Source organism: Oncorhynchus gorbuscha, linkage group LG03 (assembly GCF_021184085.1).
Source record: "Oncorhynchus gorbuscha isolate QuinsamMale2020 ecotype Even-year linkage group LG03, OgorEven_v1.0, whole genome shotgun sequence".
In the NCBI taxonomy this organism is placed as follows: Eukaryota; Metazoa; Chordata; class Actinopteri; order Salmoniformes; family Salmonidae; genus Oncorhynchus; species Oncorhynchus gorbuscha.
Genome location: NC_060175.1, coordinates 54,218,673 through 54,240,548, shown reverse-complemented (window position 1 = coordinate 54,240,548; position 21,876 = coordinate 54,218,673).

The following is a 21,876-nucleotide window of genomic DNA, read 5'->3' as shown; positions in this document are numbered from 1 at the left end:
TGTGACGCAGCGCTCTATCAACCACATATTCATTAACTTCTTATGGCTGGGGGGCAGTATTGAGTAGGTTGGATGAATAAGTTTCCCAAACTAAACAGCCTGCTCCTCAGTCTCAGTTGCTAATATATGCATATTATTAGTAGTATTGGATAGAAATCACTCTAATGTTTCCAAAACGGTCAAAATATTGTCTGTGAGTATAACAGAACTGATATTGCAGGTGAAACCCTGAGGAAAATCAAATCAGGAAGTGGCTTCTATTTTGAAAACTCCATGTTCCATAGACTGCCTTTGCACCATTTAAAGGGATATCAACCAGATTCATTTTCCTATCGCTTCCTCAAGGTGTCAACAGTCTTTAGACATAGTTTCAAGCTTTTATTTAGAAAAATACACAAGAAAGATAACATCGCGTCATTGTATGGCCGGGTGCCAGCAGCAATTTGTATGCGTAACAGAGTTTTGGCAGCCATTGCCTTTCCCTCTCCGACTGAAAAAGACAGTTGCGGTTGATATATTATCGATTATACATTTTAAAAACAACCTGAGGATTGATCATAAAGAATGTTTGACATGTTTTTGTGGACATTACAGATACTATTTGGAATTTTTATGCGTTATCGTGACCGCTCCTTCCTGTGGATTTCTGAACATAACGCACCAAACAAATGGAGGTATTTTGGATATAAAAAAATAATCTTTATGGAACAAAAGGAACATTTATTGTGTAACTGGGAGTCTCGTGAGTGAAAACATCCGAAGATCATCAAAGGTAAACGATTAATTTGATTGCTTTTCTGATTTTCGTGACTAAGCTACTTGATGCTAGGTGTACATAATGTTTTGTCGAGCGATCGATAAACTTACACAAACGCTTGGATTGCTTTCGCTGTAAAGCCTATTTTCAAAATCAGACACGACAGGTGGATTAACAAGAGGCTAAACTGTGTTTTGCTATATTACACTTGTGATTTCATGAATATAAATATTTTTAGTAATATGATTTGAATGTGGCGCTATGCAATTCAATAATAATAATAATATATGCCATTTAGCAGACGCTTTTATCCAAAGCGACTTACAGTCATGTGTGCATACATTCTACGTATGGGTGGTCCCGGGAATTGAACCCACTACCCTGGCGTTACAAGCGCCATGCTCTACCAACTGAGCTACAGAAGGACCATTCAGCAGTTGTTGATGAAAATTATCCCGTTAACGGGATGGCAGCCATATTAACACTGTTCTCCTGAGTAGCTATTCCCGATGAGATATTGACTGACCAGGGCACCCCGTTCATGTCACGAATCATGAAGGATTTATGCAAGCTAATGAAAATAACCCAGTTTCTCACCTCAGTGTATCACCCTCAGACCGATGGATTGGTAGGAAGATTCAATCAAACCCTGAAGCAGATTTTACAGAAGGTGATATAGGCTGACGGAAAGAATTGGGACCAGTTGCTACCCTACTTAATTTTCTCGATTCGAGAAGTGCCCCAAGCTTCAACGGGATTCTCTCCCTTCAAACGCCTGTATGGGAGATGACCCCGAGGACTGCTGGACATGGCTAAAGAAGCCTGGGAACAGCAACCATCGCCCCACCGGACCTTGGTCAAACACGTGGGAGACATGAGAGATATGAAGGCAACTCTGTGGCCCTTGGTATGGGAACACATGCTGGAGGCCCAGGAGGCCCAAGCGTGGGTGTACAACAGAGGTGCACAACGAAGGGACTTTCAGCCCGGAGACAACGCGTTGGTGTTGGTCCCCACCTCAGAATATATGTTTTTGGCCCAATGGAGCGGGCCACACAAAGTAATTGAGAAGGTGGATGAAGTCAGACAGATAGGTATCTGACTCAGATTTACCATGAGAATCTGCTAAAAAAAATTGAATGCACATGATGTACTCGACTCTATTTTCACGAAGAAGGCTACCATAGAGACCGAGCCGGCGGAGGTGCCAATGGGGGAGCAGCTGGGCCAAGTCCAGAAGCAGTCGCTGTGGAAGTTGGTCAGTCGAAACCAGGATGTGTTCTCCAGGGAACCAAGACACACCGATCTGGTACAGCACCGCATCATCACCGAACCTGGAAAAAAGGTGACGTTGAGACCCTACCGCATACCGGAAACAAGGAGAGAGGCTGTCAGGACCGAGGTAAAAACAATGTTGGAGTCTGATATAATCGAAGAGTCGATTAGTGAGTGGTGTAGCCCCATCGTGTTGGTGCAGATAACAGACGGCAGCATCCGATTCTGTAATGATTTTAGAAAGGTAAATGACATCTCAAAGTTCAACACCTACCCCATGCCCCGAATTGATTAATTAATCAAACGGCTAGGGACCGCCCAATTTATCAGCACGCTCGACCTGACGAAGGGTTATTGGCAGGTACCCTTACCTCACGAGGCACGGGAGAAAACTACTTTCGACAACCCGGACAGTCTGTTCCATTACAAGAAACTGTCATTTGGACTGCACTGGGACCCAGCCACCTTCCAGACCCATCTAAACCAGGTGAGCGAGGTAATGCAGCCCTTCCGGGAGGCTGCGGGGCTAACAGCAAACTCATAGAAACATCGGCTTGGCCTGCGGGAGGCTGAGTACCTGGGGTACACGATCGGGAGGGGATGTGTCAAATCCCAAGTGAAGAAAATGGATGCGATTTGGGACTGGCCCCGCCCCCTCACCAAGAAGCAGGTACGCACGTTTGTGGGGTTGACTAGTTACTACCGGAGATTTATTCCCCACTTTGCCTCCCTAGCCATCCCCCTGACAGATCTGACCAGGAGCCACCTGCCCGCCCAGGTAAAGTGGTCTGAGGAGACAAAGAAAGCCTCCAGGACCTAAAGGGTGCATTGTGTTCTTGACCCATGCTGGTGACACCAGACTTCTCTAAATCACTGGTGGTTCAGACCAATGCGTCTGAAACAAGGGTGGGTGCCACCCTATCACAGCTCCAAGAAGGTGACTTTGTCATCAAACTGGAATTCTCTGGATTCATGGTGCTTTCAAGACAACTGGGAACTCTGAAAAAAACACGGTTGAATCATGATGATGCTAGTGATCTTCAGGTCATAGCTCTAGAAAGAGGCCCAAGTTCCAGACTTACAATTCTGAGGTGGATTTTTGCCAGTCGGAGCTCGTTTTTCCCTGAGTTCCCAGTTGTCTTGAACTCACTGAAGTCAGATATCCCAGTTCCGAGTTAACAGTTGTTTTGAGCGCGGCAGAAATCATGCTGGATTGACAGCATGGCCAATGTTGAATGTTTATAATTTTAAGCTTGGAAAAAAAACTGAAACCCAGACTTGGGACCACACAGCCACTACTGAATAGCAGACTAGTGAGTGCTTTGCAATGCTTGCAGTTAGCCATTTCCAAACCACTCATTGTTGAAATTGTGATTTCTAACTTGTTGTGTACATAATGTTTATGTCCAATGGCCGATGAGCACAGATATGTTTAATCTATAATTTCACATTATAAGTTTTGAACTTCTATTTGCTATTTATGACCTGAGCTCATACAACTCGTTTTTGAGTTTAAAAAAAGCATAATGTATGGATTATTTTGACTATAACAAATACTCACATGAAACATATTGTGGTGTTTATGACAGGCTAAATACCAGTGTCATGATCAAAGATATGATCAAGAGCCTCACATACAGTATATAATTTGGTCATTGTGTGTCATGTTCTGACCTTAGTTCCCTTTTTTGGTCTTTGTGTTAGGTTGGTCAGGGCGTGAGTTGGGATGGGTAGTCTATGTTCCGTTTTCTAGGTTGTTATATTTCTATGTGTCTGGCCTAGTATGGTTCTCAATCAGAGGCAGGTGTCGTTTGTTGTCTCTGATTGAGAATCATACTTAGGTAGCCTGTTTTCCCCATTATGGTTGTGGGTGTTTAATTTCTGTTTAGTGTCTGTTCACCTGGCAGAACTGTTTCGGTGTCTCTTTGTTATTATTTTGTGTAGTGTTCAGTTTGTTCAATTAAAACATGACGAACACTTACCACGCCGCATTTTGGTCCTCCTCTCCCTCCTTCCACCAACGAGAAGCATTACATTGTGCTGCCACAGAATAAATTGTGAGCAAGGTCTCAAAAAAGTTTTATATACCAGAGCTGTGAGAAAAGTTCTATATATTATTGAAACAATGTTGCGATTGTTTGTTTGATTGCCAACAGGTGTGGTTTCCGTGGGGGGAAAATTATATCGGGGAAAGATTCCCATGGGGGTTGCCATGGAAGCCAAGAAGGGGAGTGAGGTGTGTGTGTGTATGTGTGTGTGCGCTCAAACACACATGCATGTGGGGGTCTGGGAGAGGAAGTGTGTCCATCTGATGAATAGGCATGTGCCTGAACTCAATTCAATACACTAATTGTAGTCACCCATTCATCCTAATGACCGGTCATTTTTGACCGGGAACAACATAGGTGTACAAAAGTTAAATGAAAATCATTTAAATGTATTTTGTGTGTTCAGATGCCCTGTGTGGACAAAGTAATGGAACCTTATGACAATCAGAATAAATTAACTACATTTTTCAGAGAGAAAACCGGTCTAATCAGTCCAATTCGACCGGAACACAGCAGGATGGTTAATTAATTTATGATGATGACTGCTAGCTAAGATTTTGAAATATGATGTTGACATGATCAGTCCAATTAAAGCTACTGTTGATACAGTATAAGGTGATTTGACGTCATTTTATCTGTGGCCAATGACCTTGAGCCTTCATGGGCACTTCTAATGTAACTCTATGGCAGCACCCAAGGGGATTGGATTTTTATTTATTTACTGATAAAAATGTGGGGCTCAAAACATGACAGGTCGCCACTGGGATGGAGAGAGGGAGGAGGGAGAGAGAGAGTGAAAACATCAGGTCCGGGACAAGGATATGGCTGATGCTATGTTCTAATGCTCAAACATTACAACAAAATCAATGGGGGCCAGACTGTCTAGCTTTAATGTTTTTGATTGTAAGTTCTCAAAGGTTCTAGGCTATTATAAAAATATATATATAGGTCCATTATCTTTTCTGCATACTTTCTATTGCATTTTAGTCGTTTATGTTGACACTGAAAGAGTTTTTCTATCCCGAAAATGTATTTCTAAATTTGTGCAATGGACAAAAAATGTCATCCAGTGACCGACCTAGACCCCTGCTGTGACCCACAAGTGCATCCTGACCCACAGTTTGAGAACCACTGTCTCAGCAGGCACAGAATAGGTCAATTAGCACAATATCCATTATTAACACCAAATCTGAAGAACACTGGGCCTCCATTTTCCTTTACGGTGCTATTTTGATAAGCGTCAAAGTCGGGACTTCACTTTGCATGTAATTATGACATTGCTTCAGTTGACTTGAGGATCATGCTTCAGTTGACTTGAGGATCATGAGGTGACCCAGCTGAAATGAGGTGCCATGGGAGTGTTCATACCAGATGTGGCTGTGCAGAGGTTTATGTATTAACAGGCTTGAGGTCAGAAAAACTCTTTACTTAAAGGATATGAAAGTGACCCATGAAGTAAGCGGTGGCGTTGTGTTCTACATATGTAAGTTGTGGGATCAAACAACTTCCACAACATTTCAACCCAAAAAAATGTATGTGATGACAGTGAATAAATGTGGAAAACAAATTAAATTTGCAAAAAGGAATCAATGTAAGAGCATTTGGTCTTTTTTCAACCAAATTCTAACATAAATCCAATGACATTGGGGACATTTTTGGTTGATTTCACCTTGAATTAACGTTAGTTGAAAACTCAACCAATATAAATGAAAACTAGATGTTGAACTGATGTCTGTGACCAGTGTGTTGCTACAGCAGGAAAATAATCCTGCAGCAACAGGAAATGTGAATTATTATGTGGATTATAATTAACGTACATTTTTGTAGGGGCTGATAAAAAAAATTCAGGAAGGCTCTCATGCAACAGGACGATTAAATTAAGATTCTACATCTGTAGCTCCCTGACGGCTACTTGATGTGAAATGCAACCCTATCACAGTGATCCTTAATATTTTTCTCTAAAACCAACAGATTGAACCATTTCAAACTTGGCAGTGTTGGCCATGCCCTCTCCAGATCTCTCTCCCTGGTGCCCTATTAAAATGTTTAGCATATTACCAACTCTCCATAGTACTGGCAGAAGAATAATTGAGTCATGCTCTTTCTGACCATTTCTTTTCATTAAAGCAATCTGAATGTCATTCTCTATTTGGACCTTTTATTGCATTCTTAATAAGACAGCAGACATCCCTTAATACATGCCTGCATGTCTAGCTAAATGTGGATAGGTTGAAATACAATCAAATGCCAATTACCTAGATACAGACCTACAAGTTTAAAGTTGTATACTGTTTGTTTCTACAATTAATTTCTATTATAGTCCAGGACACCGTTACAAATCTCCCTCAGGCAGTGGTGTGAAGTGCTTAAGTAAAAATATTTTAAAGTACTACTTACGTTGTTTTTTGAGGGTATCTGTACTTTACATTACTATTTATATTTTTGGCAACATTTACTTTCACTTCACTACATTCCTAAAGAAAATAATGTACTTTGCACTCCATACATTGTACTCCATACATTTGGAATGCTTAGCAGGACAGGAAAATGATCCAATTCACACACATTTTTTAAATTAATGTAGACTACACTGTCCTGTGAATGTCCGGCAAAATCTTCCCTTTGTCCCGCATTTGGGTATTTTAAATGTGGCCACCCTACGTGTGCCCCTGGCTATACATACACTTAAAAAAGCACAACAATTGCTGTGTCTGGTTTGCTTAATATAAGGATTTTTTTTTAAATTATTCATACTTTTACTTTGATACTTAAGTATATTAGAAATTACAGTGCATTCGAAAAGTTTTCAAACCCTTTGACCTTTTCCACATTTTGTTATGTTACAGCCTTATTTTAAAATGGACCAAATACAAAATGTTCCTCATGAATCTACACACAATACCACATAATGACGAAGAGAAAACAGGTTTAGACATTTTTGCAAATGTATTACAGATAAAAAACACCTTATTTATATAAGTATTAAGACCTTTTGCAATGAGACTCAATTGAGCTCAGGTGCATTCTGTTTCCACTGATCATCCTTGAGATGTTTCTACAACTTGATTGGAGTCCACTTGTGGTAAATTCATCTGTCTATATAAGGTCAAGGACAGTGCATGTCAAAGCAAAAACCAAGCCAAAAAGGCAAAGGAATTGTCCGTAGAGCTCCCAGACAGGATTGTGTCGAGGCACAGATCTGGGGAAGGGTACCAAAGTATTTCTGCAGCATTGAAGGTCCCTAAGAACACAGTGGCCTCTATCATTCTAAAATGGAAGAAGTTTGGAACCTCCAAGATTCTTCCTAGAGCTGGCCACTGCCATACTGAGCAATCGGGGGAGAAGGGCCTTGGTCAGGGAGGTTGACCAAGAGCCCGATGGTCACTCTACCAGAGTTCCTCTGTGGAGATGGGAGAACCTTCTAGAAGGACAACCATCTCTGCAGCACTCCACCGATTAGGCCTTTGTCTAGAGTGGCCATAGGGAAGCCACTCCTCAGTAAAAAATCACATGACAGCCCCCTTGGAGTTTGCCAAAAGGCACCTAAAGGACTCTCCGATCATGAGAAACAAGATTATCTGGTCTGATGAAACCAAGATCCTACGGTGAAGCATGGTGGTGTCAGCATCATGCTGTAGGGATGTTTTTCAGCGGCAGGAACTGGGAGACTAGTCAGGGTTGAGGGAAAGACGAACAAAGAAAAGTACAGAGAGATCCTTGAGAAAGTGATACGATTTCATGTTACATGCCTTACAAAATGTTGAACTACCAGACAATCCCCAAGGACATAACATGACCGTGGGCAATAATGAATGGTTGTCGATTTTCTTTAGTCAATCAGGGTGCATTTTATGTGTGTCTGCTGTTACAATGTAACAATTTCTTTGTCAATGTGTGTGTGTGAGGGTGTGGTTTCAGTTTCCTAATGTCAATTCAGTTATATGGGCAAAAGTCATGCTTTAAGCAACTGTCTGAAACCTGGAGATGTTTTTTATTTGCTGTCTCAAAAAAGGTAAATCTGCTAATATCTCTATATGGCAATTATAGTGAATAATACATCAAATGATTATCAAATGCCTATTTCTCTTCACTGATGATATAATGTCCATGAATTCCTCGTACATTGTAATGGAAGTGGAAGATGAGAATATACAAATGATCATTTTTGAATGTTAAACAATGAAATAGTGGACTTGTAAAACAGTAGATTGCTGCTAATCAATGGCTACGTGGTGTTTCCAAGCATACTGACTCGTGTTGCTGTGCTATTGTATTTCTGAAGGTTTCTCCCCTTTCAGGCATATTCAGGCTCATTTAAGGATGACAGGTTTCCATCACATTGAGCCTCATTACTTCTCTCATCTTTCTTTAAACTAAGCTAAGATCAAGTCCATTCCTCTCGCCCCATCCGGTTCAACCGCTAGCCAAAATTCTGATATGAAAATATCCCTGTTGCATGACTATTCCTATTTATTTTGTAACCGTGGGGTTATTAAAAACCTTCTCCAACACAGACCAATAAAGAGTAAATATCCAAATGTAAATAGAAACATGTTGTGTCTGACTGAGTCAACCTTGCAACCCGATTTGACCTGTAACTCTCAGCTCTCTCACGATCACGCCAACCCACAGGTAACCCTCAACACTTACACTACTACATTCATGCATTACCAACAAAAGTAGTCCCTCTGGTTTTTAACAGCATTCTTTTCTATATTCAATCTAACACTATAGAAATAGAACACTATTCTATCATTGTTACAGAGTTTCTCAAATCTCTCCCAAAATCAAACCCTTCAGCAAGAAATGTCTGTTACCCCTGAAATTCACGGAGACGTGCTCATGCTTTTCTGCACTAAGGGCTTCTAATTGAGCTTTGAAGTGTCGTACAAATCTCTGCTATTGTTGTTCTAATAGAGAGCAATGGTCATTTTATATAGGCGCTAACAGATGCTATCTCTGCCATGGCTCGTTGGCCAAAGGCTATGGGGAAATGAATGTTTTTTGTTGTTGATAAATGCCAAAAAAATTATGTCTGTGGAAAACACATTCTTAGAAGATCTTATATGTCTTGTTCTATGAGATAATCTTAATCAGTTAACATCATCTTTTTTGAAGCATTTATGTAATCAAAACAAGTAAAAAGCTAACGTAGTGCTAGCATGTAAAAAAATAAAACTACACCTTTGACGTATAGCTAACAGGCTTAGCTTACGTTATCCAACAGACCCAATGTCTCTTCTGGACAACATCGTTCGAGAACCGATAAAACAAGCAACTCCCCGTGGAAGAGATGTGGTTACAACCTGGAGCAGAACAATGTACCATCCTTGCATTTTCGTTCGACTTAGTAAGCATAGAGCAAACTGGATTTTTGGTGGACTAGTGTTAGTAGTGTACACTAGTTTGCGTGGTCGGTGTAGTGAAGTGAAACATTTTGCAACTAATGCTGTAGTTCCATTTCTATGGCAGTTAGCGACTTGTTAGCAACTGATTTATTTTGAGCACATGTTATGTTTATATTTGAATCATTTAGCAGATGCTCTTGTCCAGAGCAACGTACAGGAGCAGTTACCATTAAGTGCCTTGCTCAAGGACACATCGACAAATTTTTTCACCTTTCCAGCTCTGGGATTTGAACCAGCAACCTTTTGGATACTGGCCCAATGCTCTTAAGCGCTAGCCTTCATAATTCTTAAAGGCCATGTTAACTGATTGATATTATCTCATAGAACAAAACGTATAAAATCTCCTAAGCCTGGGTTAACCATATGACCTTATTTTCGGTGAATATCCAAAACCCTCATTATTTTTCCAAATCACTTCCACCATAGGAATGGCGAACGAACCAGAGGTAGAAAATGCTAACTAATTTTCCGTTTTAAGGACTACACGCTGGCGAGCTATATTCCCTCATTAATTGGAGATCAAACCCAAGTTGAAGCTCGCATCCGCTACAAGACCATGGTGCTTGCCTACGGAGCTGTGAGGGGAACGGCACCTCAGTACCTCCAGGCTCTGATCAGGCCCTACACCCAAACAAGGGCACTGCGTTCATCCACCTCTGGCCTGCTCGCCTCCCTACCACTGAGGAAGTACAGTTCCCACTCAGCCCAGTCAAAACTGTTCGCTGCTCTGGCCCCCCAATGGTGGAACAAACTCCCTCACGACGCCAGGACAGCGGAGTCAATCACCACCTTCCGGAGACACCTGAAACCCCACCTCTTTAAGGAATACCTAGGATAGGATAAAGTAATCCTTCTCACCCCCCCCCTTAAAAGAATTAGATGCACTATTGTAAAGTGGCTGTTCCACTGGATGTCATAAGGTGAACGCACCAATTTGTAAGTCGCTCTGGATAAGAGCGTCTGCTAAATGACTTAAATGTAAATGTAAATTAAAGATCCAGGGACCCAATGGCCCAGCTACTGTAATAGAAATGAATGTCTGTCATGCTGAAAAGATATCGAAGACTTTATTAAGCCCTGCTGACCAAGGGCTTGACTTCATCAAAAGTATCTATTAGAAGGGGATTGAAGTTCAAGAGGAGATATATTAACAAAGACATAGATCCAGTAAAACCTGTCACCAAAAAAAAAAGAAAGTCGTTGGACAAATATCAGACAAAACAAGCTAACAGCAATAGCAGATAGCTACTCCCAGGACTGGGAAGCAGTGAATTACAGAGCAAAGGCGAGACAGAATTAGTATTACAGTAACTAGCTTGATTCTCTATGTTCCATATAATGTATCCTCTTATGAAGCAGCCATGTTTGGTGTAGCGTAGAGTAACACTGACCTCCACTTAGGAACCACTCGGTTCCACATTTTGTACTGTAGAATTGATGTTCCTCATCGATGTTCAGTAACCTTTAGGCTTTAGGAGGTCCTCACCTAGCGAACATGTCTCTGCCGATATGATCTGTTTGAGCTTTTACATTTACATTTTACATTTAAGTTATTTAGCAGACGCTCTTATCCAGAGCGACTTACAAATTGGTGCATTCACCTTATGACATCCAGTGGAACAGTCACTTTACAATAGTGCATCTAAATCTTAAAGGGGGGGGGTGAGAGGGATTACTTATCCTATCCTAGGTATTCCTTAAAGAGGTGGGGTTTCAGGTGTCTCCGGAAGGTGGTGATTGACTCCGCTGTCCTGGCGTCGTGAGGGAGTTTGTTCCACCATTGGGGGGCCAGAGCAGCGAACAGTTTTGACTGGGCTGAGCGGGAGCTGTGCTTCCTCAGTGGTAGGGAGGCGAGCAGGCCAGAGGTGGATGAACGCAGTGCCCTTGTTTGGGTGTAGGGCCTGATCAGAGCCTGGAGGTACTGAGGTGCCATTCCCCTCACAGCTCCGTAGGCAAGCACCATGGTCTTGTAGCGGATGCGAGCTTCAACTGGAAGCCAGTGGAGAGAGCGGAGGAGCGGGGTGACGTGAGAGAACTTGGGAAGGTTGAACACCAGACGGGCTGTGGCGTTCTGGATGAGTTGTAGGGGTTTAATGGCACAGGCAGGGAGCCCAGCCAACAGCGAGTTGCAGTAATCCAGACGGGAGATGACAAGTGCCTGGATTAGGACCTGCGCTGCTTCCTGTGTGAGGCAGGGTCGTACTCTGCGGATGTTGTAGAGCATGAACCTACAGGAACGGGCCACCGCCTTGATGTTAGTTGAGAACGACAGGGTGTTGTCCAGGATCACGCCAAGGTTCTTAGCGCTCTGGGAGGAGGACACAATGGAGTTGTCAACCGGCGATGGCGAGATCATGGAACGGGCAGTGGAACGGGCAGGAAGAGCAGCTCCGTCTTGCCGAGGTTCAGCTTGAGGTGGTGATCCGTCATCCACACTGATATGTCTGCCAGACATGCAGAGATGCGATTCGCCACCTGGTCATCAGAAGGGGGAAAGGAGAAGATTAATTGTGTGTCGTCTGTATAGCAATGATAGGAGAGAGCATGTGAGGTTATGACAGAGCCAAGTGACTTGGTGTATAGCGAGAATAGGAGAGGGCCTAGAACAGAGCCCTGGGGGACACCAGTGGTGAGAGCGCGTGGTGAGGAGACAGATTCTCGCCACGCCACCTGGTAGGAGCGACCTGTCAGGTAGGACACAATCCAAGCGTGGGCCGCGCCGGAGATGCCCAACTTTTCTCTCTTTGTGTTTCCTCCAACTGCTGGTTGGTTCTACTGCAATACAGGAGCAGCTAGCCACATCTTCTTTCAACACAAGCACTGAGCACGATCCTGACCTAGCATCTCCCTCAGTGACAGGCTGGCCTATGATTCCCCATCAGCTTGCTGTGCAAGGCCACCAGAACAGCAAGTGGGCCAGAGCCAGAGAGCAGCAGCTACTCCAATTACCATGGCCCCTGTCAGAGAGCCTCTAGTCAGCCTGAGCCTCCACACTTCTCACCATGGAGGTCCTGGAAGCAGCTGCCTGCTGGACACATTCACTGTTGCATTCAGTGAACCCTATGGTGTTGAAACAGTGTTCTTCTGAAGCTAGTGGTCCTCTGTGTTGAAAGCACCGTTTTTTTGCCATTGTGGATTTTCTACGAGTGACAGATTTGTGTTCATTTACGAGTTTAATTGTAGTGTGAGCTGCAAGAACAGAGTGCTGTGGATAGCACTTTGTTAGTTCATTATCGAACGCTGACGTAAATGTGTCTTCTGTGCAATCTAAATGGTTGAGTGTATAGTATCGGTGGCCTCTCAACAGCTCCAAGAAGCTATCCAGTAGAAAGGAGAGTAGTAAAGCCCTTTTCAGCTTGAGAAGGAACTTGGGAAACTTTAATCATGAAACTTTAATTCACTCTCTCAATGCTGAAGGGGATGATTAAAACAGGGACGAGGATAGAGGTCTTGTCTGTGTTCTGTAGAGTCCAATTAAGGTGGAACTACTAAATCACATACCCGGGATAGACCACCAAAGTAATTTGGATGAAATAGATGAATGGTCTAAGTCACCGACTGACAGCAAATGAGATCCATTGACTAGTGTTCCATACCGAATAGTGTTGATGTGTTTGCCTCATTGCTGTGAGTCTTGGTTTGTTTTCATTTTTAACATTAAAGCAGATCAATAATGGGAATGCATCCATGGTGTGTGTTTAGTTGTGCATAAATGCACAAATCAGTGTGTCAACGTGTGCATGCCTGCGTATGTGAGTGTATGCCTACAGTATGTGATGTGCCTCTGTGTAAATTATATTATGTTATTCATACCCGTACCTATAAAAACGGCCAACGTGAGTTTAGACTCAGAGGGGTTAAAGAAGGAGAGTTTACTCAGTCAAGAAGGCCTGTATCCTGATCCTCCTCACAGTCTCATCAGGGAGAACTCTAACAGTGCTGTGCCATCTTTCAAATGAAAAACAAGAGAAAGGGGATATCTACAAGACTCACCGTCATATTCTAAACTAAAGAGATCAACGAAGGTTGATATACCCTTCCTATTCCTAACATTCGCTCCCATGAAAAAAAAAAGGTAAAACAAATCAGGTTTTGATAGAATAGAATACTTGAACCAAAGCCAATACAATAGTAAAACAACTATCTAGCCGATCACAGGCCAGTGACAAAGAAAGTGATCTAAATACATCAGTCCATAGGCAAGGATGTATTTACAAATGTAACGGTGTAAACAACGTGCAACTAAAGTGTGTTAGTCTCAGTGAGTGTGTTTCTATGTGACTTAGAAGTGTTTCCAGACAGGAAATGTGTAACATGTTGACTAAACCGGGAGCGTGCGTTCACACGCCAGACACGTTCAGGACACGCAGGTTGTAATATCAAAATAATCTCTGAACCAACTGTATTCATTTGGGGAAAGGCCGAAAAGCATTAAACATTTTTGACAATTTTGCTAGCTAGCTTGCTGTTGCTGGCTAATTTGTCCTGGGATATACACATTGGGTTGTTATTTTCCCTGAAATGCACAAGGTCCTCTACTCCAACAATTAATAGTAAACCGGATTTGTTTCTAGTAAAATCTCCTCCTTCTGGCTTCTTCCTTCTTCTTCTTTGGACTTTATTTGGCAGTTGGCAACAAACTTTAAGGTGCATTACCACCACCAACTGGACTGGAGTGTGCACCTTAGTTCATCTTTCAATCCCCCACGTGGGTATATGCTCCTAAAAACCAATGAGGAGATGGGAGAGGCGGGACTTGCAGCGCATCAAGCATCACAAATAGAACCAAGTTCTATTTTAGCGCCTGGCTACGTAGACTTTCATTGACGTGCGTGAGCAGTGTGGATATAAGAGAGAGTAATTCCATTACACTGTTCCCCAGTCTGCTGAAAACATCTCACAGCCATTTGTGTTCATTTACAAGAGGCGCTGTTGTGGCTTGTGCGTTTGTTGCCATGGTAACCTCAGTTTGACACCAAGGGTGTTTACACTGTAATCCCCAAGGACTTTTAAACTCAAATACTTCTAGTAAGTTGAACACAATGTCAGTGAAAAGACATTACTACTTAAAATGTTAATGTGGTACTGACTCAAAACTAAATTAGAAGTCACATCAACTCTAATGATAACAAATTACGTCTTTTCCAGCATGCTACTGCAGGTAGATTGTTTTGAATTGTTTTTAAAATCTGTGTTTTTGCATATACATTGAGTGATTCATCTTATGCTACACAAAGATAAATAACATATTTTTCAAAACTAATCCAATCATTTTGTTATATTTTTTTAATGAAATGGTTGTTCCAGTTTTATTTTGTTTTTTTTACTGACGAACTCAAGAACCATGACACTAACAAATACAGTCATGGGTGGTACAATTCACTCAAAAAGGCAAGGCATTCTGGAAAATGATATTGGAGGTGTGGCTTAGTGAGGGCGACCCCATATAGGCAGAAGTGGAACGTATTGTACTTCATTTGTCACCTTTCTACAGCTCTACACAAAGCAACCCAAAGGAGTCAATGATCTGCCAAGTAAACATTTAAAATGATAAAGACCATAAAAAAATTCTTAGGACCTCACATGTAAAATATTTTAAAAATCCCAACGTTAAATTAATTTAATTCCCCGAGAATAGGTCATCTAATTGTGCCTGAGAATACCTTTTATTTAGAAATGTGGTGTCATAACAATACACATAATCTAGCCTTTTGACAGGGAAACATTTTACTGCTGGCAGCCCCTTTGTTCTGTGTCTGTGTCTCTCTGTACCCATCAGAGTACTTAAGGATGGTTCTATCCAATGTCATCAATCAACTCTTACAAACACATCTGTTTAATGATGTATAGATACATTTAGGAGGATAACCGATGCTTCAAACCATTGAGCTATCTTAGGAGAGTTCTGTACCAGGGTGAAATTGCAGCAGTACTGCATGCTATGCTACATATCTTCTAAAAGCTCGAGGTAAGATAATGGAAGTGGGGAAGTGTTTCTAATGGACTTGGAACCCATCAATGGGACTTGAGTGGGTCTGTTCTCATAATTGCTTTTGCATAGTATTTATTTAGCTTTGTGAGTATTCACGTGGACTTGGGTAAGGAGAGTGAAATATACATATTTCTTTTGCATTGCGTGCTTGTACCAGACAGCTGAAGTCACTCCTTCAGCATAATTGACTCAAGGTGCTGGTCTGGGCACTATGCTCATAGCAAAGGTTTCTCATATTATTAGTACTATGTACTTGAGTTTGTGCACTGAGAAGAGAATACACCTCAGCAATTTACAACACTTGTTACCAGAACGGTGAGTTCCAGACCTTTCTAGAACTATGCAGAATTAGTTATTGTTGATGGCCATCATCATGAAAAATTATTACTTTATGGTATGTCTATTTACGCTGACATCTATATTTTGCCTTAACGTAGTAGAGGTTAAAAAAAAAACATCATTGTTTTCCTTTTCAACAAAAGAAGGGAAATAGGGCTTAAAATGACTGAAATTCTTCAGAAATATAGTAACAAATTATTGACAATTTACCTTTCTTATAACTGTAAAATAAAGATGATCACATTTAGTGACAGTGCAAATTTGGCCCCATTTCACACAACTGACGACAAAGCATTTTCTGCCAGGCTTCCTCTGAGTAACGTAGATACCATTCAAATGTCTGCAAACTCGTTACAACTTCAGCTTTGCGGATGAAGTGATTTTGTCCCTTTGTGACCAATGGAAAGTGGTCTCGTTTCAATTCGACTAAATTATTTAGTAAATTATTTAGGCTAAAAAATATCACAGTGAGACAAGATCACGGTTGATGAAATTGCTGGCTGTTCCCTTTTCATATGCCTTCTCCCAGTTGTAACGTCGGATTACAAATCAAAGGCCCTGGGGCTTTTTTTTTTCCTACTCTGTCGGGCTCTCAAATTTTGTTGTGCATCAGAAGGTTTTGACTCATTATGTCAGTCACTGACAGTCGCTCAATTAGCCATGTCAGCTAACAGTTTTTTTATTGGTAAGTTAGCCTAGCCAGCTATCTAAAATTGTAGTAATCATGGCCGAATACCGACCAGGCAGGACATGCAGGGCACGTGATCCCAAATATTGTCCCCCAGCCAAAAAGCCCCCCCCCCCCCCCCACCCCCCACCCCGTGCATCACAATGGCACACAATGGAATATATATGCATCTATTGTAGGTCCTAGGAAACAACAAAGAATAATGTGGAACAAATCATTTCCACCAAAGGATACCTTACAACATCTGTGAAAACCAACCTGGCAATATTTAAGATTGTAATACATATACTTAGATATTATTTTTGGTACAGTTGTGTCATTCATTTATTTCCACAGATTTTTTGAACATTCACATGGCAATCTTAGACTAAAAGTCTGAACTCTGGTGTGTGGAATATAGAGGAGGTGGTTGCTGTGTGGGTTTGAGGTTCCGCCTGTCACTTGTTCTCCACAGGCAGCCAGTCTCAGATGGGGCACTTGAAGAGGGAGACTGCAAAGTCCAGTCACTGCTACTCTCTTTGTTCTGAGTGTTTGCAGTGCTAGTGTTTTTAATTAGTCTGTGTATCTCAGTGCTGTGCCCAGTATGATAGAGCAAGAAAACTTTCTTAGCAATTAATGACAATGACATTAACTGTAGATGATGGAATGAAAAGTTGGAGGGTGATTGGTAATGGAGGACATCAGGTGGATCCATGTCTGGGTGTGGGGCAGAGTTAAAGGGAACAGGGTAGGAGACAGACGTAAACAAGCAAACACACAAGTTAGCCTTTGCTGTGAGAATATTTGATGGATTAGTGCAGTGTTATAAATGGGAGATGCTGTATGTACTTTTAAAGAGTTTTGGATGGTATAGCCTTCCCGCAAGCTGGTTCCCCTCACACTCACGAGCACAGAGAATCAGACTGATCTGAACTCACTGGCTCTGGTGGATGGGATACCGATCATGAGCCATGGTGAAACACCTTTGATGGGCTTCAACTCCGGCACCACAGTCTTTACCCTCTCAAACTTCTGGCAGGCTACACAGCGTACTGACCTTCAAGCAAAAAGTGACACATTTAAACATTGTGTGCTTCCTGATATGACATTAATTGAAATCATAATAATTTCAGGAATAATAGAATGTGATTGATTAGCAAAAGGTTATTTCACTTGCCCAGCTGTCCACCACCTTGACAATTCCCTCTCAGAAGAAGCGTAGGTTGATTTTGGCAATCATGCTATTCAATCCAAATTGGCCAGCATGCATCTCGGTCAGCACGGCCTCCTTCTCCTCTTTAGTAAAAATCACCCTCCTGTGTGGCTGGCCATCCTTCCCCCGTAGGTATTGTGATTGCCTAACAAGTTGAAAGAGAAAATTGTCTAAGTACATTTGCACCGCTGCTTTTCTCGCTCTTTCTCGCTCTCTATCGCTCTTTCTCGCTCTCTATCTCCATCTTCTCTCTGTCAGTCTTCCACTCTCTTCCAACCTCTCTCACTTTCATCCTTTCTTTCTCACGTTCTTCCTCTCTCTGTGTATGTCTAGAGAAGACACCGAGTTAAGGGCATTTGGAATTACCATAATTGCTTACAAGTAATCCATTTGATTGATCAGGTTTAACGTATAGCTAGATACCTCAATATGACAGACATATAACTATATCTGAGGAGGCTGCTGAGGGGAGGACGGTTCATAATAATGGCTGGAATGGAGTCAATAGAATGGGATCAACCACGTGTTTAATAAAATAATAACACTCCATTAACTCCATTCCAGACATTATTATGAGCCAACCCTCCCCAGCAGCCTCCACTGAACTATATGTACATCTAGCAACATGTCGAGGACCAACTAGCTAGATGGTAAAATGGTTGTTGAAAAATGGTTGTACATAGCTAAATCGGCCCAGTTATCTGCTTAACGTTACCCTGAATTGTGAATTTCTCTGAATGGTGTGCCTCTTGTTGAGATCAGTGGTGCCGTCATAGTACTTTGCCTGGTTGGAAAGATAAAAGAATCTCCTCGAGGGATGCCATTGAAGTGCAAGCCACATACAAACAGAAAGCTACAATGACAGTTGCAGTACCTAGCTAGCTAACTGGCAGCTTCATTAAATAGTACCCACAAAATACCAGTCTCAACGTCAATCAATCAAAACATTGTATAAAGCCCTCCTTGCATCAGCTGATGTCACAAAGTGCTGTACAGAAACAGAACCTAAAACCGCAAACAGCAAGCAATGCAGGTGTAGAAGCACGGTGGCTGGGAAAAACTCCCTAGAAAGGCCAGAACCTAGGGAGAAACCTAGAGAGGATCCAGGCTATGAGGGGTGGCCAGTACTCTTCTGGCCATGCCGGATGGAGATTATAAAAGAACGTAGCTAAGATGTTCAAATGTTCATAGATGACCAGCATGGTCAAATAATAAGAATCACAGTGCTTGTAGAGGGTGCAAAAGGTCAGCACCTCAGGAGTAAATGTCAGTTGGCTTTTCAAAGCCAATCATTCAGAGTATCTCTACCACTCCTGCTGTCTCTAGAGAGTTGAAAACAGCAGTTCTGGGACAGGTAGCACGTCCGGTGAACAGGTCAGGGTTCCATAGTCGCAGGCAGAACAGTTGAAACTGGATCAGCAGCATGACCAGGTAGACTGGGGACAGCAAGGACTCATCAGGCCAGGTAGTCCTGAGACATGGTTCTAGGGCTCAGGTCCTCAGAGAGAGAAAGAAAGAAAGTAATAGAGAGAAAGAAAGAAAAGAGAGAATTAGAGAGAGCATACTTAAATTCACACAGGACACCGGATAAGACAGGAGAAATACTCCAGATATAAGAGACTGACCCTAGCCCCCCTACATAAACTATTGCATCATAAGTACTGGAGGCTGAGACAGGAGTGGCCGGGAGACACTGTGGCCCCGCCCGACGATACCCCCGGACAGGGACAAACAGGCAGGATAAAACCCCACCCACTTTGCCAAACTACAGCCCCCACACCACTAGAGGGATATCTTCAATCACCAACTTACCATCCTGAGACAAGGCCGAGTATAGCCCAGAAAGATCTTCCCCACGGCAGGAACCCGAGGGGGGTGCCAACCCAGACAGGAAGATCACGTCAGTGACTCAACCCCCTCAAGTGACGCACCCCTTCTAGGGACAGCATGGAAGAGCACCAGTAAGGCAGTGACTCAGCCCCTGTAATAGGGTTTGAGGCACAGAATCCCAGTGGAGAGAGGGGAACGGGCCAGGCAGAGACAGCAAGGGCAGTTCGTTGCTCCAGTGACTTTCTGTTCACCTGCACACTCCTGGACCGGTCTACACTCAATCATAGTGTCATGCAGGTGAATGAGGACCCAAAAGCGACTTGGCGAAAACAGAGTATTTAATCCAGAATAAACTTTACAAAACAAAAAGCATAATACTACACGTAAAGACAAGAACAGACTGGAGACTTGATCGAGAACTGCAGGTTGCCTCGGGAAGGCACTTGAACCTAGCAGACTCAGACACCTGCTCACCACGCAGCATCTGAGGGAAACACGACACGACAGGGCAAAACATTGACACAGCACGGTGAATTATAAATGAGGATCCGACGGGGCAGGTACGGGAAACAAGGAGAGAAATAGGGACTCTAATCAGGGAAAAGGATCGGGAACAGGTGTGGGAAGGCTAAATGATGATTAGGGGAATAGGAACAGCTGGGAGCAGGAACGGAACGATAGAGAGAAGAGAGAGCGAGAGAGTGAGAGAGGGAGGGGGAGAGAGAGGGATAGAAAGAGGAAAAGAACCTAATAAGACCAGCAGAGGGAAACGAATAGAATGGGAAGCACAGGGACAAGACATGATAATAAATGACAAAACATGACAGTACCCCCCCACTCACCGAGCGCCTCCTGGCGCACTCGAGGAGGAATCCTGGCGGCAACGGAGGAAATCATCAATGAGTGAACGGTCCAGCACGTCCCGAGACGGAACCCAACTCCTCTCCTCAGGACCGTAACCCTCCCAATCCACTAAGTATTGGTGACCCCGTCCCCGAGAACGCATGTCCATGATCTTATGTACCTTGTAAATAGGTGCGCTCTCGACAAGGACGGGAGGGGGAGGGAAGACGAACGGGGGTGCGAAGAAAGGGCTTAACACAGGAGACATGGAAGACAGGATGGACGCGACGAAGATGTCGCGGAAGAAGCAGTCGCACAGCGACAGGATTGACGACCTGGGAGACACGGAACGGACCAATGAACCGCGGAGTCAACTTACGAGAAGCTGTCGTAAGAGGAAGGTTGCGAGTGGAAAGCCACACTCTCTGGCCGCAACAATACCTAGGACTCTTAATCCTGCGTTTATTGGCGGCTCTCACAGTCTGTGCCCTGTAGCGGCAAAGTGCAGACCTCACCCTCCTCCAGGTGCGCTCACAACGTTGGACAAACGCTTGAGCGGAGGGAACGCTGGACTCGGCAAGCTGGGATGAGAACAGAGGAGGCTGGTAACCCAGACTACTCTGAAACGGAGATAACCCGGTAGCAGACGAAGGAAGCGAGTTGTGAGCGTATTCTGCCCAGGGGAGCTGTTCTGCCCAAGACGCAGGGTTTCTGAAAGAAAGGCTGCGTAGTATGCGACCAATCGTCTGATTGGCCCTCTCTGCTTGACCGTTAGACTGGGGATGAAACCCGGAAGAGAGACTGACGGACGCACCAATGAAACGACAGAACTCCCTCCAAAACTGTGACGTGAATTGCGGGCCTCTGTCTGAAACGGCGTCTAACGGGAGGCCATGAATTCTGAACACATTCTCGATAATGATTTGTGCCGTCTCCTTAGCGGAAGGAAGTTTAGCGAGGGGAATGAAATGTGCCGCCTTAGAGAACCTATCGACAACCGTAAGAATCACAGTCTTCCCCGCAGACAAAGGCAGACCGGTAATGAAGTCTAGGGCGATGTGAGACCATGGTCGAGAAGGAATGGGGAGCGGTCTGAGACGACCGGCAGGAGGAGAGTTACCCGACTTAGTCTGCGCGCAGTCCGAACAAGCAGCCACGAAACGGCGCGTGTCACGCTCCTGAGTCGGCCACCAAAATCGCTGGCGAATAGACGCAAGAGTGCCTCGAACACCGGGATGACCAGCTAACTTGGCAGAGTGAGCCCACTGAAGAACAGCCAGACGAGTGGAAACAGGAACGAAAAGGAGGTTACTAGGACAAGCGCGCGCGACGCAGTGTGCGTGAGTGCTTGCTTAACCTGTCTTTCAATTCCCCAGACTGTCAACCCGACAACACGCCCATAAGGAAGAATCCCCTCGGGATCAGTAGAAGCCACAGAAGAACTAAACAGACGGGATAAGGCATCAGGCTTGGTGTTCTTGCTACCCGGACGGTAAGAAATCAC